The 21,149-nt window shown below is 40.5% G+C and overlaps 1 protein-coding gene across 1 annotated transcript in view; it reads right to left on the reverse strand.

Moving 5' to 3' along the window:
- The window catches only part of LOC111871212, a 151,092-nt gene that overhangs the window by 105,959 nt on the left and 23,984 nt on the right, over positions 1 to 21,149 (reverse strand). Inside the window, exons 2-3 of the mRNA XM_023864138.2 lie at positions 10,514 to 10,667; positions 6,943 to 7,168 (exon numbers count right to left, since the gene is read on the reverse strand). The gene's annotated coding sequence lies outside the window, so the exon portion shown is untranslated. The remainder of the gene's footprint in view (positions 1 to 6,942; positions 7,169 to 10,513; positions 10,668 to 21,149) is intronic.

A 21,149-nucleotide genomic window follows, 5' to 3' on the forward strand; every position in this document is an offset into this window, starting at 1 on the left:
GTCTAGAAAATATGGGAGCCTCAATATTTCAAAATCCTATGGGCCTCCACGGCCTATTACAGGGAATTATCTCCAAATACCCATCCGATATTACGGCTTTGAAGCAGCCTTTATATAGTCAATAAAATCCTCGTTTTTATATAAAGCGAATGTTCATTACCGCAATGACAACAGCATTCCACAGGATGAATTGCGTTCGCTTCTCACTCTAATTCTTTAGATTTTCTTCAATACCATAATCTCGTCTACGACTGTTTCTTCAGACCACATTTTCCCTTTAGGCTACCTTACCACAGTCTTGTATGCATTTTACATCTCCCCCAGACTCGCTTCCGCCTTATCTTCCTACATAACATTTGGTGACGAGTATAAATCCTAAAGCCCGTAGCCATCTACTTTTCTGGGAACATTTGCTGTTTCGTTCAGCAGCAACTGTAAATGGCACCACTGTAACTCCTGCAGTTGCCATATCGTCCTCTTACGGGTCGGCTGAACGGAAGTGCAATTTGCCCGGTTAGCACATCTCCTTGATCACAGAACATCCATCAGGAAGGACCAAGCTTCGAACAATGTGAACTCATTCGTGGATCGACGTTGTCGGTAGTGGGGATCAGAGGGGTTTCTTTTCAGCGACTTTCATTAGTAGAAAACCCTGGATTTGAGTGAGTCACTAACACGAAGTGACGTAGAAAAACAGCTCGACAAATGCGGATATGGGTGCAAGTGTTTTAATGGTTGGAACAGCTGGTGCGTTTCCTCTTATTTCTGTTGATGACAGACCATTACACTAGTATATATAAACTGGCCACAGTGACTGTAGTCAATCCATTTTAATACTTTAAGTCATGATTATCAAATTGTAGGTCGCGACCACCCGGGGAGGGGGGCCAATCTATGTGACGGGGTCCACCCAGATCCCAAGAATTTTCTGAAGTATAATAATATTCACATTAAAATTTGTGTGTCAGTAAGTCAATAAGATTCTTTATACGTGTTTCGTACAACGTAAATACAGTTAATACTTCTATCTACGTCAAGACTACGCGTTTAAAAGTAAGGCTTGATGGGTTATGTGACGAGAGGTATGAAAAACACATTTTTCTTTACTGTGAATCAGGATATCTGGCCTGGTAAATTCTTGCTGGCCCTCGCCAGCATAATCAAATTTTGTTTACTGTCTTACGGAGCTGGAGGTCTTCAGATACTCTCTCGAATTGGGATGTCTGTTTGGTGGGGTGTACTAACACAAGTATTCGAACTGAAAAGTGATCAAGATCACGCGACGGGTAAGTCATGATAATATTTACATGTTCTGCGACAATAATTCCATAATGGGGTCTTGTGTACTTAATTGACATATTTTGGGAATTTTAACACTTTTCTCACTTTACCATCCGACGTAATCTAGTCTAAATTGTCAAAGAATCGCTAAATAATATGAAAACAATGGTTTATAAATGTATTCCTTCGATGCTATTATAAGATGGATATACAGTGATTTTTTTTTCCTTGGCACTACAGCCCCAGTGGGCCTAGGCCTACCTCCATGAACTTCTCCGTTCACTTCGGTTTTTCTAGATCTTACACATTCGTTAGGACTCATTGGGCGGGTGATCAGCTCGTCGCAAGACCTCTACCTGTAGACAAACACAGAAAAACGCACACACACAAACTAAACATCCATGCCCTGAGTGGGATCCGAACCCATGATCCCGGTTTCCGAGAGAGCGAAGACAGTACATGCCTCAGACCGCTCGGCTACCATGATCGGCACTACTGATTTGTAGCCTTGTAAAACTTGTTGAAATGAATTAATGCATTTATAAAAACAGAAATTTAGATGGACAAGGGAAGCTGAACTTCTGTAGACCGACTTCTAGCAGTAATTGCAATAAATGGAAAGAGAGACCATTTTTTGTGTAGAGTGATGGATCGCAGAACGAATTGAAATACCTATCAGATGCTTCATATTGAGTTATAAATCACATTTCCATTAAGGAATGATTAATTCATGAAACTACTTCGACCTATCTGCGCTCTGATTTTAGAACAAATAAAAAGAAAAACTTTGGGCATATTGTGTCTTAATGCGTGTCACATACGAAAACAAAATTACACTTTTAGATGCGAAGTATGAATAAACACGCTTGACTTTTTCATGGTGGCGTAGACTTGGACTGTGGTTTCTGTATCATGGTAATATGTAATTACAGACGTTTCAGATTAACCTGCTAACTCCGTGTTACAATATGTTACTTCTATTCGTTCATTGAAGAGTTTGTAACAACTCACAACACTACCTGGTCACAATTCAGGAGATCGGTCTAAAGGATAAAGTCGGCCGGAATGATATTTCAAGGAACTGGAAACGATGTAGCCCTTACTCGTTCAGATAGAGTGAAGAATTATAAGAACTCACATATAAAGGCGCTTCACAATACTCGTGCTCGTGCTCGTGCTCGCCAGGATTGTGCTCGTCTGGCTTTTACTTGTGCTCGTAAATCTTCGTCCACACTACTTCAGTTGCTCGCCAGGCTTCAGCGCGTGAGGATCCGTATATTTACTCCTAGTGTGTATAGGCTGTAGTCGTATTTTAATTTATTGGCTATAGTTTTTAAATTAAAAATTAAAAATTTGCTTCTGTCGTGATTTGTCATATCGTCCACATTACTCGCGAGCATAGCGACTCATATGAGCACGAGCACGAGTAATGTGGAAGCGCCTTAATGGCCTACGTATAAGCCAGAATCTGATGCGGTACTTACAAGCTAAGCTTCTCTCTCTCTCTCTCTCTCTCTGTTCCTGTTACTCCAACTTTGAGAATGGAACATTCCTGAAACGCTTCGTTTCGCTTCAGTTTCTTACTTCTAAGACAGTCGGTAGGACTCATTGGGTAGGGATCAGCCTGTCGTAAGGCCACTGCCTACACAAACACAAGAAAAAACGTACACAAACATTCATGCCTCGAGCGGAATTCGAACCCACTATCCCAGTCTTGGAAGGAGTGAAGACGATTCATGCCTTTGACCGCGCGGCCACTGTGATCGGCAACTTGGTTCATGCAAAAGAAATACTGAATCAGTTCAACATAAATTACAACACTTGTTACATCCTTAGTGAGTGTGCCACAATTCAAGGAAAAAATACGTAGCTTTATCCAGCCCAGTAAGCTTAAATACGGTCTGAAGAGTTCTGTGCAGTGAAACACGAAAAGGCTTTTTTTTTTTAATTCGAAAAAGGAGGTTTATTGCCGCAGACAGCCAGAATGTTCGTTCAAAGCTTCAAATAAATCCACTGACATTGCATAGCGATCAATTCATTCACTTGTTCCTTCAGGAGGAAATGCGGCCACTGACAACCGGCTAACGAGTTACCCCGCTGCGTTATCTGCGCTGCAGAAGGGCATTACTGCGACAGGAACTCTTGGAAACAGTAAAACGGAAATGACTTTGGAGTTCTTGTCAAATAAAAATAGAATTTTTCGGTTTCATTTCTTCGGTTAACGAAAAAAAAGAAGGAACAAAAAAAGTCATATATTTTAAGAGAAATGTAATTTGCTTTTATCCCTTATGCATGATACGAGCTGTGTGGATGAAGGAAACAGAAATTCCGACGTTACTGCGAATTATAGCGTAACGAAAGGAGATGACGAAACCGTCGATCAGTTATGTGGTACTTACACTGTCCCTCGCGTGATGAGGCCCATTTTATTCTGCCCTGAATACTGCAGGAGTAAACAAATATGTCATTTACAAGGCCAATTTATATAATGAAATAATTACTAAGATTTTTTTTTGCACATTCAGGCTCTTCAACTGATGAAACCTCATCTCACAGAAATGTCAATGTTTCTTTTATTCTTCAGCGGACATGAAAGATTTTTAGAGATGCATCAACCATATCGAGAATTTGATCAAAAAAGACGGTCCTGCCACGAGGAAAATTAAAAAGTGAGAAAGTAGCTGTAGGGAGAAAAAAACAAATGTACATTAGCAAAACGTAACACGCGCAAGATTTTTATTTTTCAAGAAAATAAAAAGATAAGAGTAATTTTTAACATATATGAAATTTATCTATCTTGTTATGTGAAAAAAATTCACCCCACTCGGACAGAATAAATCACTGTATTTTTATCTTTTTTTTTGTATTTAATGACATTCTTCTGAATGCTGTGCCGATATAAATATACTGTACATATAAGAAATACAAGCAGTAGTTATTTGCTATAACCTCAAATTTCCATAAACTTGCCAACATGGGCGCGCTCAAGCATTCTGATCAGCATACGCAAATAGCAACGTTCTTTAGTGCCATAATAAGTTAATAAAAAATTTTGTAAAATAATCGAATCGTGGCAAATCTGCACCGCGCTACCTCTGGTGAAATAAAAACAGGCAATGTCGCCCGAGGGGTCAGATCCAGGGATGAACAGAATCGATGAAGAAGCTTGAACCGAACGACAAATCCAAGAAGTTCCAGTGAATAGATAACAGATAAATTGAATAATTGAAACAGTCCTCCCGCTTCAAGAAATTATAATTCCTATGATTATGAGGATATAACTTGTACACTTGTCTTCTTTAAGCATAATTAGAATGAACAAGTCAAGGAGGATGAGGTGGGCAGGGCATGTAACACGAATGGGGGAGAAGAGGAATGCATATAGGATATTGGTGGGAAAGCCAGATGGAAGGAGACCACTGGGAAGATCAAGGCGTAGGTGGGTGGACAATAATAAAATGGATCTTAGAGAGATAGGATGGGATGATATGGATTGGATTGATCTGGCTCTGGATAGGGACCAGTGGAGGGCTCTTGTGAACACGGTAAAAAACCTTCCCGTTCCATAAAATGCTGGAAAGTTCTTGAGTAGCTGCACAATTGGCGGTTTCTCAAGAAGGTCTCAGTTACATGAGTGAGCGAATGGTTACAAAATCCTTTGTCCGCTTTTCATGTGATATGAAGTGATATTTCTGATGCCTCGAGTGACAGATCGACTTTGAAATGCTAGTCATATGTATTCTTCATATTTCAAATTAACTAACATAATTCCTCGTGACACAATTCCCCTGCATCTAATCTGTGAATTATTTTATTTTGCTTATAAAATTTACTACTGTTTTCACTACACGGTTTCAACAAATAGAGCCTGATTCACACTGTAGCGAAGGGATGATTGTTAGAGCTGCCTTGCCTGTGATCATTTACGATTTGCTTATTTCCTTAATTTAAATTTGAATAGTTGATAAATCATCAGTCTTGTAGCAGCTCGAAGTTCGTTTTAAAGTAAGCAGTATCTGTTGGAAACGTAGATAAACGTAAAATTATCCTTGTAACAGGCCGTGGAGGCCCATTAGTTTGTGAAACGTCGTGGCGGTGAGGTTGTTAGCCTTACACGTCATCCTACCGCCCTAAACACCCCTAATATTCCTAGCACTCATTTCTGTTAGAGACTGAGTCGACCCCAGGGCCATAGTGCGGCTGAAAATATTAGGTAAATTGAAAGAAATCCATCGGCTTCATCGAGACTTGAACCCGCGACCTTCCAGCTTGTAGCATAGTGCCTCAACCAACTACGCTACCGTGTGTATCATAGCCTCGCTAAATTAGTGGGCAGTAAAGAAAAACTCAGTGAGCACTGAGGCAGTAATATAGCCGTTTATGAGCCTGGACATACTGGTGAGGGATAACATGTGTCAGCAAACAGCAATGGATGGTCAGCCTCGATGTATTAGTAGGAAACGGCAGCAGCCTACACTCAAAGAGCAAAATATGTGTCGTCATGGTAACTATTTCGGAGCCTGGGTATATCTGTGGGACATAAAGAGATCAAGCAATTTTCACTGAGGCATACGAGTAAGTATGGCTGATTATGGTTACAGACTCTACTGCAGCCTTGATGGATTAACCAGGAAATAATACAAGTAAGCAGGCTACACTGAGGTCACGGTAACTATCTGTTTCAGAACTTCACCTTGTTCATGGAAATAAGATCAACATTTTGCACTGAAAGGAAAACTGTTACATACGAACAGAAAAATGACTGCAAATTCTGTGCACATGGGATTAGTTTCTCAGACAATGCTGGGCTATGTTCCAGTGTATGGTCACCAGGAAGGCTGCCACAAATCTACAAATTGTATTCTTTATATAGCAGATAAAGAGACGCATGAATTTACTTTTCAACTGCTGGTGATATTACTGTAACGTGTATAGCTAGGGAACGGCGCGATAAACACCTTCTCGCTTAAGGTAACGCAACAACAGGAAGAATGTTTATAGTTCGTTGGTAGGCAACAATCAGCACGCCAATGGACTGGCGAGATTGTTATCACGTTTCTTGTTTTTGTGTGGTCTGCGCCACGCAACAATAGAACTGTGTTTTCTGTGCGTGGTTCGTGCCTAGGGGATATGAGAGAATACGGGAATGGGAATTGACTTCACTTGAGTTCGGAAGTTCCAAGGGAACAGCAATGTGGCCAGAAGAAGAATTAGAAGACTTAGTGTGTAAAGTTACGTGTGGTATAGTTACAGTAATCTTGAGAGTGTAAGAACTAATTGTAGTAGTTACAAATAGTGAAGACCCAGTAAACCGATTCACCAATCCAAACCCACGTCTTAGTCACTGAAACACTGTAACAATTCCAGAACAGAAATTTCATCCGGTAATATCAACTTAGCAATGAGAGCTTAATAGAAAAATATTTTCAACATAAAACATTAAGAGTGGTTCGGAAATACACCATGAAATAAAATATGGTTACTTCAGCTTCACGAAAAATAATCATACATCACATATGTTTTTTTTTCAGATTCAACTTGTAAGTTGTCATTATTTTATATACTTTTATTTTAAATCTCAAAAGGGCAATTTCCACTAGCTCTTCGTGGTGGCAGTGAAAACGAATTATGATGTGCGATGATTTTCGAAAGATGGTTTACCTTAGGGTAGTTACGTCACGCTGTCGGCTCCACGACGTCCCATACCGTCAGCACCGCGCAGTGCCACTCGACGCAACGCCTCATCTCGCTGCGCGACAACTGTTCACAAGACGACGGCACAGCCAGGACTGCAACCCGCCGCGCTCCTCGGCTGCTGTGTACCGCAGCTCGGAGTGCGCACCCCGCATTGCTCATGTGTTACGCAGACGGTATCACGCTTCTTGAACTGAAAGGAACGGGTATCCAGTACTTTAAAATACATTTAACTTATCTGTTATTATATAATACGCCACATTACACTGGTATGGATCCATATCGGTAGTTCAATAACTAAATATGTTCCTATATTTAACTGTCTGATGATGGTCTTGTACCACCGAAACATGTAGCACGAATAAAGTTCGAATTGTAAAACATTAAAAGCGAGTATATTTGTTGTGTTGACAATTAACCTAATTCCTACATATATTCATTATATTGTGACTTGCTTACTAAGTCAGTTAATGAATTGCTTTGCCAGTTGAAATATCCATGTGACTGTCTGTCAGCTGGTGGTTAGTTGATTAGCTGCTCAGTAAAAAGCCTCTTGTTCAGCTAGTCAGATGGTGAATAAGTCGGTTGATTGCTTCATTAGACACACAGTCACTTCAGTGGGTTGGTGGGGGAGCGACAATTATGTCAATCTGATGACAAGTTGGTCTGTCCCTATGGCCGCCAATTGGTTACTAATGCAGCTCTTTATTTATCTTTCTGTCTATTTACTAATCAGTTGGCCAATTAGTCAGATAGTTAGTTACTTGACTGGTTAGTTGGTCAGTTGTCTATTTGACTAGATTGTCACTTAATAAGCTGCTCAAATTGGCATCCGGTTGGATAATTAGCTGTGTACAATCTCTCAGTAGTAAGTAGTTAGTTGTTTAATTATTTACTTATTTACATACATCGAGCCATCTTTCTTTTTCTGTATTGGTTCATGTTCTCTAGAATTCATGATGATTTGCACCATTCTCGAGTAACCTCATCTGAATATCTGTTCTTTCTGACATCATAACATATTCAAGTATTTAGTTAGATTTTGGGTTAGATAATTAAACTCAAGTCTATCTTTTGAAGTGAATATTAATGTCCTTTCAACCTTATTCAGAGAGTTGAAATTGCAGAGATACATCTGATTCATTTCGCTGCTGAATTCAAATAGCTTCTATTGAATTTCACATCTGAAGCGTCTTATTTGAGGGGGAGACACGATATTAAGTTCTAAACATGCGCTCAAACGAACTCATAATTGCTCACAATGCAGTTCTTTACACCACATTACTGATTCCAGGTAGATAAATGTATAAATAGCTGAGCCATTAGTGCCTGAGTCTAGCCTTTTTGAAGTTGTAATTCTTATTTCAAAGTTGCCAGGTACTGAACAAATTCCAACAGAACTAATTCAAGCATGGGCTGAAACACTGAGTGCTGAAACCTTTAAACTCATTAATTCTGTGTGGAATGTGGAAGAACTGCCTGCACTGTGGCACTGTATACATACACAAAGAGTGTGATAAAACTGAAAATAGTAGTTATCGAGGCATATCTTTGTTATCAACTACATACAAAAGTTTATCCACTATCCCTTACTAATTTTTAAGTCCATATGTAGACATAATTATTGCGGATCATTGATGTGGGCTTTCTAGATATGAGATCAGCTATTGATCAGATTTTTCCTCAGATTATGGAAAAAATGAGAGTACAATGAGACAGTACATCAGCAGTTCATAGACTTCAAGAAAGCTTATGGTTCAGTTAGGAGGAAAGTACAGTATTGTTCAATATTCTCATTGATTTTAGCATACCAATGAAACTCCCCTCCAAAACCTAACCCTCTCATCAATATTTTGTCTGTGTGTCTGTAGGGGTGTGGGAAGAACATTCAAAAGAAGATAGCAAACAGGGCAATGGTCCACTTAATGTAAGGTGTGAGGTATCTTGATGAGGACTGTGTGTCCCTAGGCTGAAATTGAGACAGTATCATGTATGACATCCTTGAGGCACCTGACAGCACTCCACTGCATCTATGCCTTCCATTCATATGGTGCAATGCTGGTAGTGACTTCTTACATCCCCTTTATTTGTGGGACCGCACATAGATGTTAAAGGCTCTGTAACAAGGCTGGACTCCCTTGTCGGGATATCCTTACAGCAGTGGCCTGGGAGCTCTGACACACCATTATGGTGTACTGGTACAACAAGCAAATATGCAGTTGAGAGTTCTGCCAAGGGTAGGAGCAAACAAGTTAGAGACATTTGCCTGCTCTAACATGAAAGACATCTCTCTCTCACAAGCTAACATTTCTAGCATCCCTGCAGAATGAGGTCTAAGATACAGCCTCAGAAGTAGGTAGGCTTCAGGCAGAGACTAGGGAGCCCGGGCATACACAAACGGGGAGCAACCATGACTGGGACCACTAAGAGGCCAAGGTCTCAGCATAGCACCCTTCAGAAAGAAACAGGCCTCTGAAAAGGTTCAGGGACTATAGGAAGATAAGAACCTATAAGGATATCCTGATCAACAGAAAGATAGATATCCTCAACAAAGAATACCCTAAGGAAAAGCTGAGAGAAGGGGAACAAGACCTCATCCCAGAGGAACTGGGTAGGGAGTTTCATGGTATTCTCAAAGGAGAACCATCACATATGAGATGCTTTAAGCTGGAGGGAGGTGCATGAACTGACCAACAGTCTGGTCAATGATTCATTAGGGCCATTGAAATAGACAGGCTTGATTTGGGGGCCAATTTGAAAGCTATGGATGACAGGAACCTCCTCAGGTCTGTCAAACTGACTCTCAGAATGGACAAGTTTGACAAAATTCCTAATGAACTGCTGAGGTGGATTAAGGGCCTCAACCCAGGTGTTAATACAGAGCACTGGAAGGTGCTGTATAGGCTACCTGAACCACTAGGCAAGAGGACTGTCCTTCTTATAAACTAAGATTTCTTAAAATCGTGAAGGAAACTAGCTATAAGATATTCACATGACAGACTCAGGGGATAGTTAAGGTACTGGGTGATCCAGAAACAGGGCTCAGAAATTACGAAGGAGGATCAATGAACGCAAAATCCCGAGGATCTGATATTGAGAAGGAAGTGGCTGCTATGGCTACTCCCTCTGATTTTCACATCACTAAATGGAGAAGGATAAGAGGAACTGCTTCAGGCCTGCTCCAGTTGACTGGAGGGTCTATTTAGATAGAATTCATTCTGCTGGGAAAAAGAAGAGGAAGGATCAGGGGATGGAACCGGACCCCTCCAAGTAAGACAAAGGAGCAAAAGGGTAGAAGGAAAAACCTAACACCATGAAATTCCTTCAACAAAAATGTGATTAGCCCATGGGGTTAACTTACACCATAGCAAGACTGGTATAGCAGTCTTATGCCTGTAACTTGCTGTGGGACTCAGGAACCCTGGATTTATGGGGACAAACACGAAGTTCAGGTAGCTCAGGGGAACAGTTCCTTCTGTTGCACTCAGCGTTAATACAAGATCCTGTATTTATGTTAGGAAACACATTAATGTCTTACCTTTGTTGGAGTTCCCTTATAGGGATACGACAGAAGTCAGGATAACACACGTACATGGAAGGAGTTGTACAGAACTCGTCACCTCAGCATATTTTCCACATGACTCGGACAAACCAACATCAACTAAGGAGTCAACAGATGTCATCAACTCCTGCTGTAGCAAAAAAAAAAAAAAAAAAAAAACAACCCATCAGTATATGTAACTGAATGTACACCATATTCTCATATTGGGGGGGGAGGGTACAGGAAGCAACACTGAAGGAGAAAGCATTTTGAAATATGTGGTCAGTTTAAAATTGAATATTCTTAATTAGTGTAATAAGCTTATGTTCAAAATCCTCAGCAAGGAGGAGGTTGTTGATTTTTAGACTAGGGACCAATGAAGCAGGGAAACTGGTAAGTAAATGGCGTAATGAAATGTATCTGATGAGCCTTCCACATCAGGCCACAAGCACATTTTGTTTCATACAGATAACCTGGGGAGTGCTGTCCATCTCTTAACATGGAGCTCTCTCCTGGAACACGTTGTGCAGGTCTACATAAATTGAGAAAAATATTTTAATAAAATACAAAATACTTTTAAAATTCATAAAATAATTATTTATTTAAAAACAATCTTACAAATAACAAATATTTTAAATTAAAAAATGGGTAACAATTACATTTTGAAGCATATAAACTGCAAGATTTTGTCAAGAATATTCCATACAGTGAGCTGATTCTCCAGTGATTCGTGATAAGTTCTGGCAATTTACACCATTGATAGCATTAACCAGAGAACATTACAAACGATGGTTTGAATAGTGCAATGTCATGGCAAAAGAAATGGCTAAGAGTGTTAGCACCATTGAGCTACCTAATAGTCAGTACACTGAGACTGGAAAAGTAACTCTAAAGGAGCTATTCAGCCTCCACTTTCCAGACTCATGGTAGGCAGGTGATTCTTATGATGGACAGGAACCTGAACGTACACAGAAACAGAATAAACATGGGTAACTGGGACATGACTGTGACCTGTTCAGTCACAATTTCGATGGGCTTCAGGTAATTTTAAACCAATGAAATCAGTGGGTAAAGATTACATTTTTCAGCAAGGGTGGATTACACACAGATTTACTGGGTTTCTGGACTTTATCCATAGTCCGAAACTCTAGGTGTGTTCTTGTGTCCTCTATTACCTAGAATTCTAGATGATGGAAAAGTCCAAAAACCCAGTAATTCTGTGTCCTTATGAAGAGCCTTGCCTATAATGTTGAAGCCAGAGCCATCCTAACTGAAGTCCTCCTACATCTTTCAGTTCAAACCATGTAGAGCCAGACATCTCTAGTCTATGCCTAGCTAGAGTTGGGCATTGAAAAAGTATGTAGTAGGAGGATTCCTCCTCCTGCTCATAATATTTAGTTGATGCCACACTGAATAGCATTTAGACAACAACCGAACTGCCAGCATGCATTTTTCGTGTCCTAGGTCAATAGGTCCTTATTAGGTCTTTCCACTACCTCATACATGTTATAGCAGCCCAATCTTCAGAGTGCCTCCCCTTCATGCATGTTTAAACCTTGAAGCTACCATTATTCTGGTTTGGAACTGAGGAATGTACTACTCAGTCCCCATCTAACCAATGTATCTGCATCCTAATTACTCTGAACCTGTGACAAGGGAAAAGTGTAACCATAGTCTTACTAGTCAGGATGCACATTGCCTGTTGACATTCCCACATAAGCTTCAGTGTCATCCTTAATTCTTTCTTAATGGCCTACAGAGCTGCTTGCTTCTCTGAGCATGTATACATATGTTCACCTTTCCTATACTCTGCTTTGCACAGGCAGATGCCATAAATTTTCTTCCTGAAACCCTGTGGCATACACAGAAGTGATAAAGATAACTTCTTCATTGGTATCAGCCCAACACATCTGCCCCTGACCTCCCAGTTATCCTGGATCCATCTGTATATCAAACTACTCCTTCGGGAAGAAGGGTCACAGGCTAAGTTGATATCCGATGTTTGCATGACAGTATTCACCTTTAAAGGAGATCCAAAAAGCTGTCATTGGTATCGTATTATCCTGACTCATCTGAAAGACAGACTCTAGTTCCATAAGTCAGGCAAGGATCTGGTCATGACCTACATCTGAACTCCTTACTTACTTATGGAGCTGAGCCCTTCTTGAGGAGAAGCCAAATCTGCAGCTACTCAAGAATTTCTCAGCATTTCATGGATCCCGAAGATTCATTACCATGTTCAAAAGAGCCCCCCACTGGTCGCTATCCTGAGCCACATCAATTCAATCCATACCATCCCATCCTATCTCTCCAAGATCCATTTTAACATTGTCCACCCACCTACGCCTTGGTCTTCCCTGTGGTCTCTTTCCTTCAGGCTTTCCCACCAATATCCTATATGCATTCCTTTTCTCCCCCATTCATGCTATGTGCCCTGCCCACCTCATCCTCCTTGACTTGGTCATTCTAAGTATACTTGGAGAAGAGTACAAGTTATGAAGCTCCTCATTATGAAGTCTTCTTCATCCTCCTGTGACTTCATCTCTCTTCGGTCCAAATATTCTCCTCAACACCATGTTCTCAAACACCCTCAGTTTATGTTCCTCCCTTAATGTCAGAGACAAAGTTTCACACCCATACAGAACCACAGGCAAAATTATAGTTGTGTATATTCTAATTTTTATGTTTTTGGACAGCAGACGAGAAGACAAAAAGTTCTGGACTGAATGGTAGCAAGCATTACCCGAGTTCAATCTCCTCTTAATTTCCTCCTGAATCAGGTTTTGATTTGTTATCATTGTTCCCAAATATCTGAACTGAGCCACATTTTCAAAACATCTGTTTTCTACCTTTATGTCATGATTTTGCCCTGCACTTTGGTGACGAGAAAGCAACATATACTTAGTTTTCTCTGTGTTTACTTCTAGACCAACCTCCTTCATTGTGTATGCTCCACTCTATGATGCACAGGACCAGAAATGGTCAACTTGTACTTAGGAATCCCAGAAGGCTTCAATAGTCAAATTAGTTTTGAAGCATTGGATTAGACACTTTAGTACTGGCTGGTTCTCATACATATTTCATAATCGAGACTCATGATACCATCATGTGAATCTCTCCCTCCCTCCCTCCATGCATATGTTTTAGCTAATTCTTCTGGTAGTTTACTGTAAATGGATTCTTGCTGTTTATCACTGTACTTGATAAAAATTAGCTAAATTTATGTTGAGGTTATGGTAAATTCTCAGATTATGATTCTGTCTTCTGTTTGACATCAAAATATGGAGGTTTTAAGATATGTGACTGTTGAGTTACCAGAGTATAGGCATTGTAGTCATACCTAGTTTGGAGGAAATCCTTCTACAGAATCAAGAATAAATTAAGTTTTTACCTTGAGTTCTGATGTCTCTGGTATGCTGACAGTCACATGATGATAAAGAGTCACAAATAAGAAGTTCATGTAAGCCACTATGAAATCCATTATTATATTTCCATCTACATTATTTGGATTACTTTTCACATGATTTTGGAATATAAGGTCTCTTAAACTTGGAAACAAAAATCTCTACTTTTTGCTAACAGTAGCAATCCTGATTTGAGCCTCCCTACACACCATGATTGTTTCAGATACTGAGCCCAGACTGCTGCACACATTTCTGGCCCATCCTCAAGACAGACAACATTTCAGGCATGGTACTAATTTTTAGATGATATTTTTGCCAGTGCATTGCTGAAAAACATGCATGGCAGCCTGACACCTACAAGCAAGATGTAGCAATTTGTTAAGTGAATGTTTGAGAGATAATCAGAAAATACTGATATCCAGTCCAGACTGAGAAATTTATTTTCCTTCTCCTGTCAATTTCCTCTACACATCCACATATTTGAATGCACTAGAATTATGATAATATGATGTTCAAAGTATTGATGTTTAGTTTTTCTGAGCCACAGATATTCAACCATTTCTGCTTAAAATCTGCTTGATAAACAAGCATAAGCAGTAACTTCAAGTTCAGGACAGAAGCAAATATAGTGACACTGTGGTAGGCAAGAGGAGGGTGAAGCCTGCTCATGCATTGAGATTCATGTGGCAGAATTCTTCAGGTGTTTGATGAATCCTACATGAAAATGTGGTGTGTCCACAGGTTTTGAAATGGGGAAGTGAAATGTCTCAAGTTAATGTAAAATTTTGGCATTAATTTGGAAAATTGGCAACAGAAGTGCTGCAGACCATGTTAAATAGGCCTCTTCTTATCATGGCATGGCACAACCACAAAATGTAGTTGAAGGAAATGATCTCCAGATATAGAAGGTAGCTACAAATATACTGAATAAGCAGTTGCACACAACGAACAAATAGTCAAGCTTGGGAATTGGGTGAGTGATGAACAACTCCTCACTACAAAAATACTGGCATGTTATGAAATGTTACACAGGGTCTCAGACCTGAACAGATTCTTTGGAATGACATAAGCAATAGGATGTAGACATGAGATGTAGAATTTGGAGTATCACAAGTCTCAAAACAACAGGTTTATTGAAAAGGGTAGCAGGAGAATAATCAAAGTAGGAGTTAGATTATTAGAAGTACAGGTGGTCAGATGTTAGAAGAGTGACACTGAATCAGTGTACAAATATATTGTGACATGACTCATGAAAGCTGGATTAGTTCGCTGCTAGCAACGTCTCTGTAGAAACATTCCCACGGAAGCAAAATCGCAATAGTAGGAGAGCTGTGTTTTCTGTGAGGGCTTCCCTGAGGCTATACAATGAGGCATTTGGGCAGACACTTGACGAAAGGTCAAGTGTATTCATAAGAGACAAACCCATCTTCTCGTCAGAGAGGATGTTAAATAAGGACTATCAGAACAAGAGTTCAGTTGAAAAAAATCTCTGGTAGTAAAATATGGTCACGAGTCCCAAGGAACTCGAACCCAAGAAAGACTGCGCTGGCAAGGGCCAGCAGCATATACAAAAGACAGATCCGTCCTCTCATCAGAGAGAGCACCCCACAAAAACAAGACTGTAACTGTGAAACATTAATAAATATTTGGTCATGAGTCCCAGATGGGACTCAACACCAAGACTTACTGACTGACTGACTGACTGTCAGTCGCAATGTAACTTTGACTTTGACTGAGTGATAGAATTGAGGAAGGCTCTGGAGGCGGCAGTCAAAGTTGATGGAGAAGATAAGACATAAGTGTGTCATATAGTGGTTTGTGAAGTGCTGTAACAAGTTGTGTAGGTGTGCAATAAATCCGCTCATCAATCAGAAACCCGTCTATAAGCCATGCACACCCCCAAATATGTGACAATATATTTTTCTATAAAAAGGGAAATACTAATCATTACTTAGAGACAGGTTTCCTTTTACAAGAGAGAATCATATCATAATCTAAGAGGATCAAGTTTATTAGTGATAGGATATGTATGAAGTAAGAGGTACATAGTGTGATATTCAGAATGCTCATGTTCCAGCAGGTTGAAAGTAAGGAGACAAGGACAGCTTCTCAACATTTTAATAGAATATTTTAATGTTAAATAAGGAGAGAAGATGTCTCTAGACTGAGAACTAGGAATAAGAAATACACATGACACAAATAATTACAATTGAACTGGTGTAATAAAATTTTGTTATCATAAAATCTATTCTTTGTGAAGTGTAAAATATTCTGACATTGCAACATTTGCTAATACACTTGGACTTCTGTTCATAGTAAAACATGCATTCAGGTTGATCATGTTTTGATAGAGAGAAGGCAGTATTCAGGTAAACTTAAGAGTCCAGTTTTTTCAGAGGAGTTCACAAGAGCCCACAAATGGTCCCTATCTTGAGCATGTCCATTTTCTTTAGTTTAGGTCGTTTATCCAAAGAATCTGCCCAGGTCCGAAGCAATTTGTGACATTTCGTAAGAAGCTTAATTTTATGTCGAGGATTTGTTAGCCCAACCCCAAAAAATGGAGGACCACCTCTTGTTGCCTGTCTGCAGCTGCTTATTCAATACACTCGAAGCTTCCCCCCATATCGGGAGGCCTACATGTCATGCCATAGTGACAAGGGACCCACCTAACATGGATTTTAGATTAAATAAGATATTGAAACAAGTCACTTGGGGGCGAAGTCGTGTATGGAAGTTAAGGAGTGTGTGATGTGGGATGATCTGGTGAAAGGTAGTTTCCAGTGGTAGGATTTGCCTTGGTGGTGATGCATATTCGAGATGCATAGCAATATGGAGTGTCTTAACATTTCAGTGGACATCGACTGTGCAAAGAATATATAACTATGTATTACACAGCATCTGAGTGTTTCTTAAGTTTCTTGTTCTCCTTAGGTCTGCATTATTAAACATAAAACATAAAAGTAAAAGTATCCTTGTAACAGGCCGTGGAGGCCCATAGGGTTTGTGAGATATTTAGGTAAAGTAAAAAAAAAAAAGTAAAGGTATCCCTGTAACAGGCCGTGGAGGCCCATAGGGTTGTGAGATGTTGAGGTTCCTACGTTTTCTAGACAATCGGCTCATAGATGGTGGTAAGGTTGTCAGCCCTACGAGCCGGCCGCCCTTCACACCCAAGAACATTCCAAGAATATTCCTGGTACTCATTTCTGTTAGAGACTCTGAGTCGACCCCAGGGCCATAGTGCGCCTGGAAGGATTAGATCAATTGAAAAAAAATTCAATGTCCTCACCAGGACTTGAACCCGCAACCTTTCGGATTGTAGCATAGTGCCTCAACCAACTACGCTACCGCGTGCCCCATGCATTATTAAAGGTACAGGAGAGTATATCGACCGATACGACGTTACTGAATCCTGAAATGCGAGCGAAGAGTGTTGCAGCATTGTGACCAATATTAATGTAGACCTACTATCCCAGCCTTTGTCTGAAAAATTGAGGATTGCCACAAAAATAATGTCTGGTTCGACAGTCAATATTCGGTTCTAATTGTGAACCTATATGGTCAAACGAATGAAACATGAATGTTAACTCCTGCTACATCTCTGCCTTCGGAAGACAGCCAGTTCGTCAATACCCAGTTAACCAATATGTCAGTCAGATAGCCTCCTTCATATTCCCATTCTAGTTTACTTGGCGCGGACCCCACCCAGAGATTGCTGTAGGTGTCGCGAAGTGTGGGCCGATGCAGACTGGCTATACCAGTGAGCTACCCCACCACAACTCGTTATGGAAATGGGACGAACCCCCTCTCCAACATCGAAAAGAAAGCCCACATAAAACTTTGTGGCGGAGTTAAAATAAGCTTCGACAGAAAGGTGACTGCCTTACATAGATATACCGCAAAGTCGGTGACTCAGTGAGTAACAGTGCAGGTAGGACTGGCACTCATACAGATAGGTGATTAGGTTCGTTGTTCAATTCAGTGCCATCCTCTGTGGCTGTCGTATCAGCCACGGAGAGACCCGTGCCTCCACTGGCCTAATTTATCGCGATGTGTTGTCGCTTAGTCACACTGGTGTGACACAATTTAACCCAGGTCATTCTCACAGGACGTCCTAATTACGATAGGATGAAGACTGACAATAATAGAGAAAAAACTCCGTGGCCTGTAGTCCGTAAGCGAACAATAAACACCCAGCGACCGCCGGTTGTCGGCGAAGTTAGTGTCAAATTTTGCGGATGGAGGGTGCCACATGGTCAACGCAACGGATCCCCATGGCCGTTAATCTCGGTTTTCTAGACCGGAGCTGCTATTTCCTTGAAATAACTCCTCAGCTATTCTCACGAGGCTGAGTGGACTCAATTCCAGACCGATTACTTCTCAGAAAATCTAGTAGAGTCTGGAATCGAACCCGGGACCCCTGGATCTGTAGCCAGGAACTCTGACCACTAGATCACAGAGGCGGTCTGATAATAATAGAGAAGACATGGATAAACCCTATATATGACAACGGAAAAAATTTATTCTTACAGAGCAAATAGAAAGAATGTCTACGCAGAAAATCAGAGACCATCATGATTTGAATTATTTTATACGAGGAATAACAGATATTCATAAAGCTTTTAAATACTGGTTAGTAGCTAGAAATTGCATGTAACCTATTCTTGAAAGGCGAAAGAAGAAAATGTATCTCTCGCTCTCTCTCTCTATCTCGAAGCTTTTCTTCTTTAGAATTTTCCGAATAGTTCAGCGCTCCCAGTCGCTTTCTCCATTGTTTGATTTTGCGCAACTTTGTGGGAAGTTATGCCATTGCAAGTCCACAGATTGAAGGAACCAAGACGAAAGTACCCATGCCCTTGACGGAACTCGAACCTACGATCCCGGTGCTTGCTTGACCTCAGTTTAATTGTACCTGAAACCGCGTAGTCACAACGATCGGCTAATTATATTTATCGCTATAGGCCTCTAAGTATTAAAATCTATATTCAGATGTAATAGTATTTAAGAGCAAAGAAGGATGGAACATACTGCTTCATTTCCAGTGTTTAGGCATCAACCGCTCTAAAATTGAATTCAAGAGAAAGGAAAATTGGCTATCCTGACTGAGGTTTTCTTCATGGTTTTCCTCACTTCCTCCAGGAAAATGCCGGGATAGTACCTAGATTAAGCTGCGACCGATTCATACCAAACACTGTGCAATTGGTCAGCGCCCGATAGTGATAATCAGGGCCCGGATTTTGATGACCTGAAAATATTTAAAAAATTACCTATAAAATGACCGAAAAATCCAGAAAAATGACCTAAAATATGACCCAAAAATGTAAAATGCAGGGCCCGGATTTTGATGACCTGAAAATATTTAAAAAATGACCTATAAATTAACCGAAAAGATCCAGAAAAATGACCTAAAGGAGAAAAGAAAGAACACTTCGCTTCCATGTTATTCACATTTCAGAAAACATATGAAGAAAAATTCCCTAAAATGTCCAAAAAATGACAGGAAATACCCTTAAAGTCCAAAAATTTACCAAAAAATTACACCAAAAAGAAAAAATGACCTTAAACCTAAAAATGTCAAAAAAATGACAAAAAATTGCCTATAAAATTTACATTTCTGGTACCAGCAGCTAATATCCGAGATTTATATATTTAAGAACATCGCATAGGATACAAGGAAAAAAAGATGACATGTCATCAAAATCCGGGCCCTGGTGATAATAAATAAATCTTCTGTGCAAAGTGACAGAGCAAACTACGGTCAGCTGAAGTTACAACCTGTTAAACAATCAAAAGAAAGCATCTCCCATCTACCTTACTTGACCTAAGTCACGCCACACTCCACCTGTGAAATAGGACCAATACAAATCTTTATAACTTTCACCTTGTCCTGCAATCTTTCTGGCGTCCAATGAGCCATCCTTAGCAGTTATTGTACAATACTTATCCCGAAAGCATTCTAAAAGTCCACCCAATCACCATCCATACTATCCCAATGAAGTTCTGAAGGGTGGCTATGGATAAAAAAGTGCCTAAAGCCAGTTCTAATGACCGTTACAATATGTTTTATTTAAATATGTGTTCTTCTAAACTGTGACTCTATCATGAGTATCGTAACAAAGCTTAAGAAAGGGAGCAGGGTTGTTAAATTCATGTTAAGGCGAGGCAGGTGGCTGTCCGTGGTGGTAGTTTCAAATAAGATGTCACGACCGTTAGAGTCGAAATGTTTGATTTCGCCCTTCTAGCAACAAGTCAGTTGCTAACAGCACTAGGTACCAGTGTGGGCAGACACTGGAGGTTATCCGGTCTGACCGACGGGAACCTCGCTGCCTCATGAGTGACACATGGCTACAATACAGATATTTCTGCAGGAGAGTTCCACAGAGACGTTCATCTATGAGAACTTCGACTTCTTACAGAACGTCACATCGAACTGGCAGCACTCCTGCTTCGCACTTGGGAGATTTCGGTTCAAAACTGGCCCGGAGACCTGTTGTCCTGACTGAGGTATTCACAGTTGTACTCAGAATCTCCAAGAAAATGCAGATATAGTAACTCAAATCGCTCCCTTCCGCGTAATTTCAAGTCATTATTCACTAACCGATAGCTCAGTCGGTATAATGACTAGGGATGTTGATGAAGAATCTGGGTTTGGTTCACATCAGATGCAAGAGATACAACTCTTCATCACAGCCGCCGGACCGACTCTGATATCCACCCAGCCTCTGGGAACCGGGGGCTCTGTCCCAGGAAATATGGGACCGGGTCGTGAAGCTAACCATTCTTCTGCAGTGTACCTGTAGTGCGCAGGTCAAGAATGGTAGGGCTGTACTTCCATTTCCTCATACGTCTTCATGGCGTGGTGCTCATGTATAACATTAACGTTATTCACTGGACACTAATTAGACTGGGATACTTACAGCGTTGTTAAAGAAAGCTTTAATATATACTTCAGCCTCTTTTATTTGCCAGGTAAAGCTATCCTTCTAATAGGCCTTAGAGGTCCACAGGGTTCTGAGACGTCGAGGCTCTCACATTTTGTAGACAATTGGCTCATAGATGGCGGTAAGGTTGCCAGTCTTACGCGCCGGCCGTCCTTCAACCCCAGGAAGATTACTGGTACTTATTTCTGTTAGAGGCTTAGTCGACGCGAAGGCCATAGTGCGGCTGCAAGGATTAGGTCAATTGAAAAATCCAATGACCTCATCGGTATTCGAACTCGTGACCTTCCAGCT

Source organism: Cryptotermes secundus, unplaced genomic scaffold (assembly GCF_002891405.2).
Source record: "Cryptotermes secundus unplaced genomic scaffold, Csec_1.0 scaffold573, whole genome shotgun sequence".
Taxonomy (NCBI): Eukaryota; Metazoa; Arthropoda; class Insecta; order Blattodea; family Kalotermitidae; genus Cryptotermes; species Cryptotermes secundus.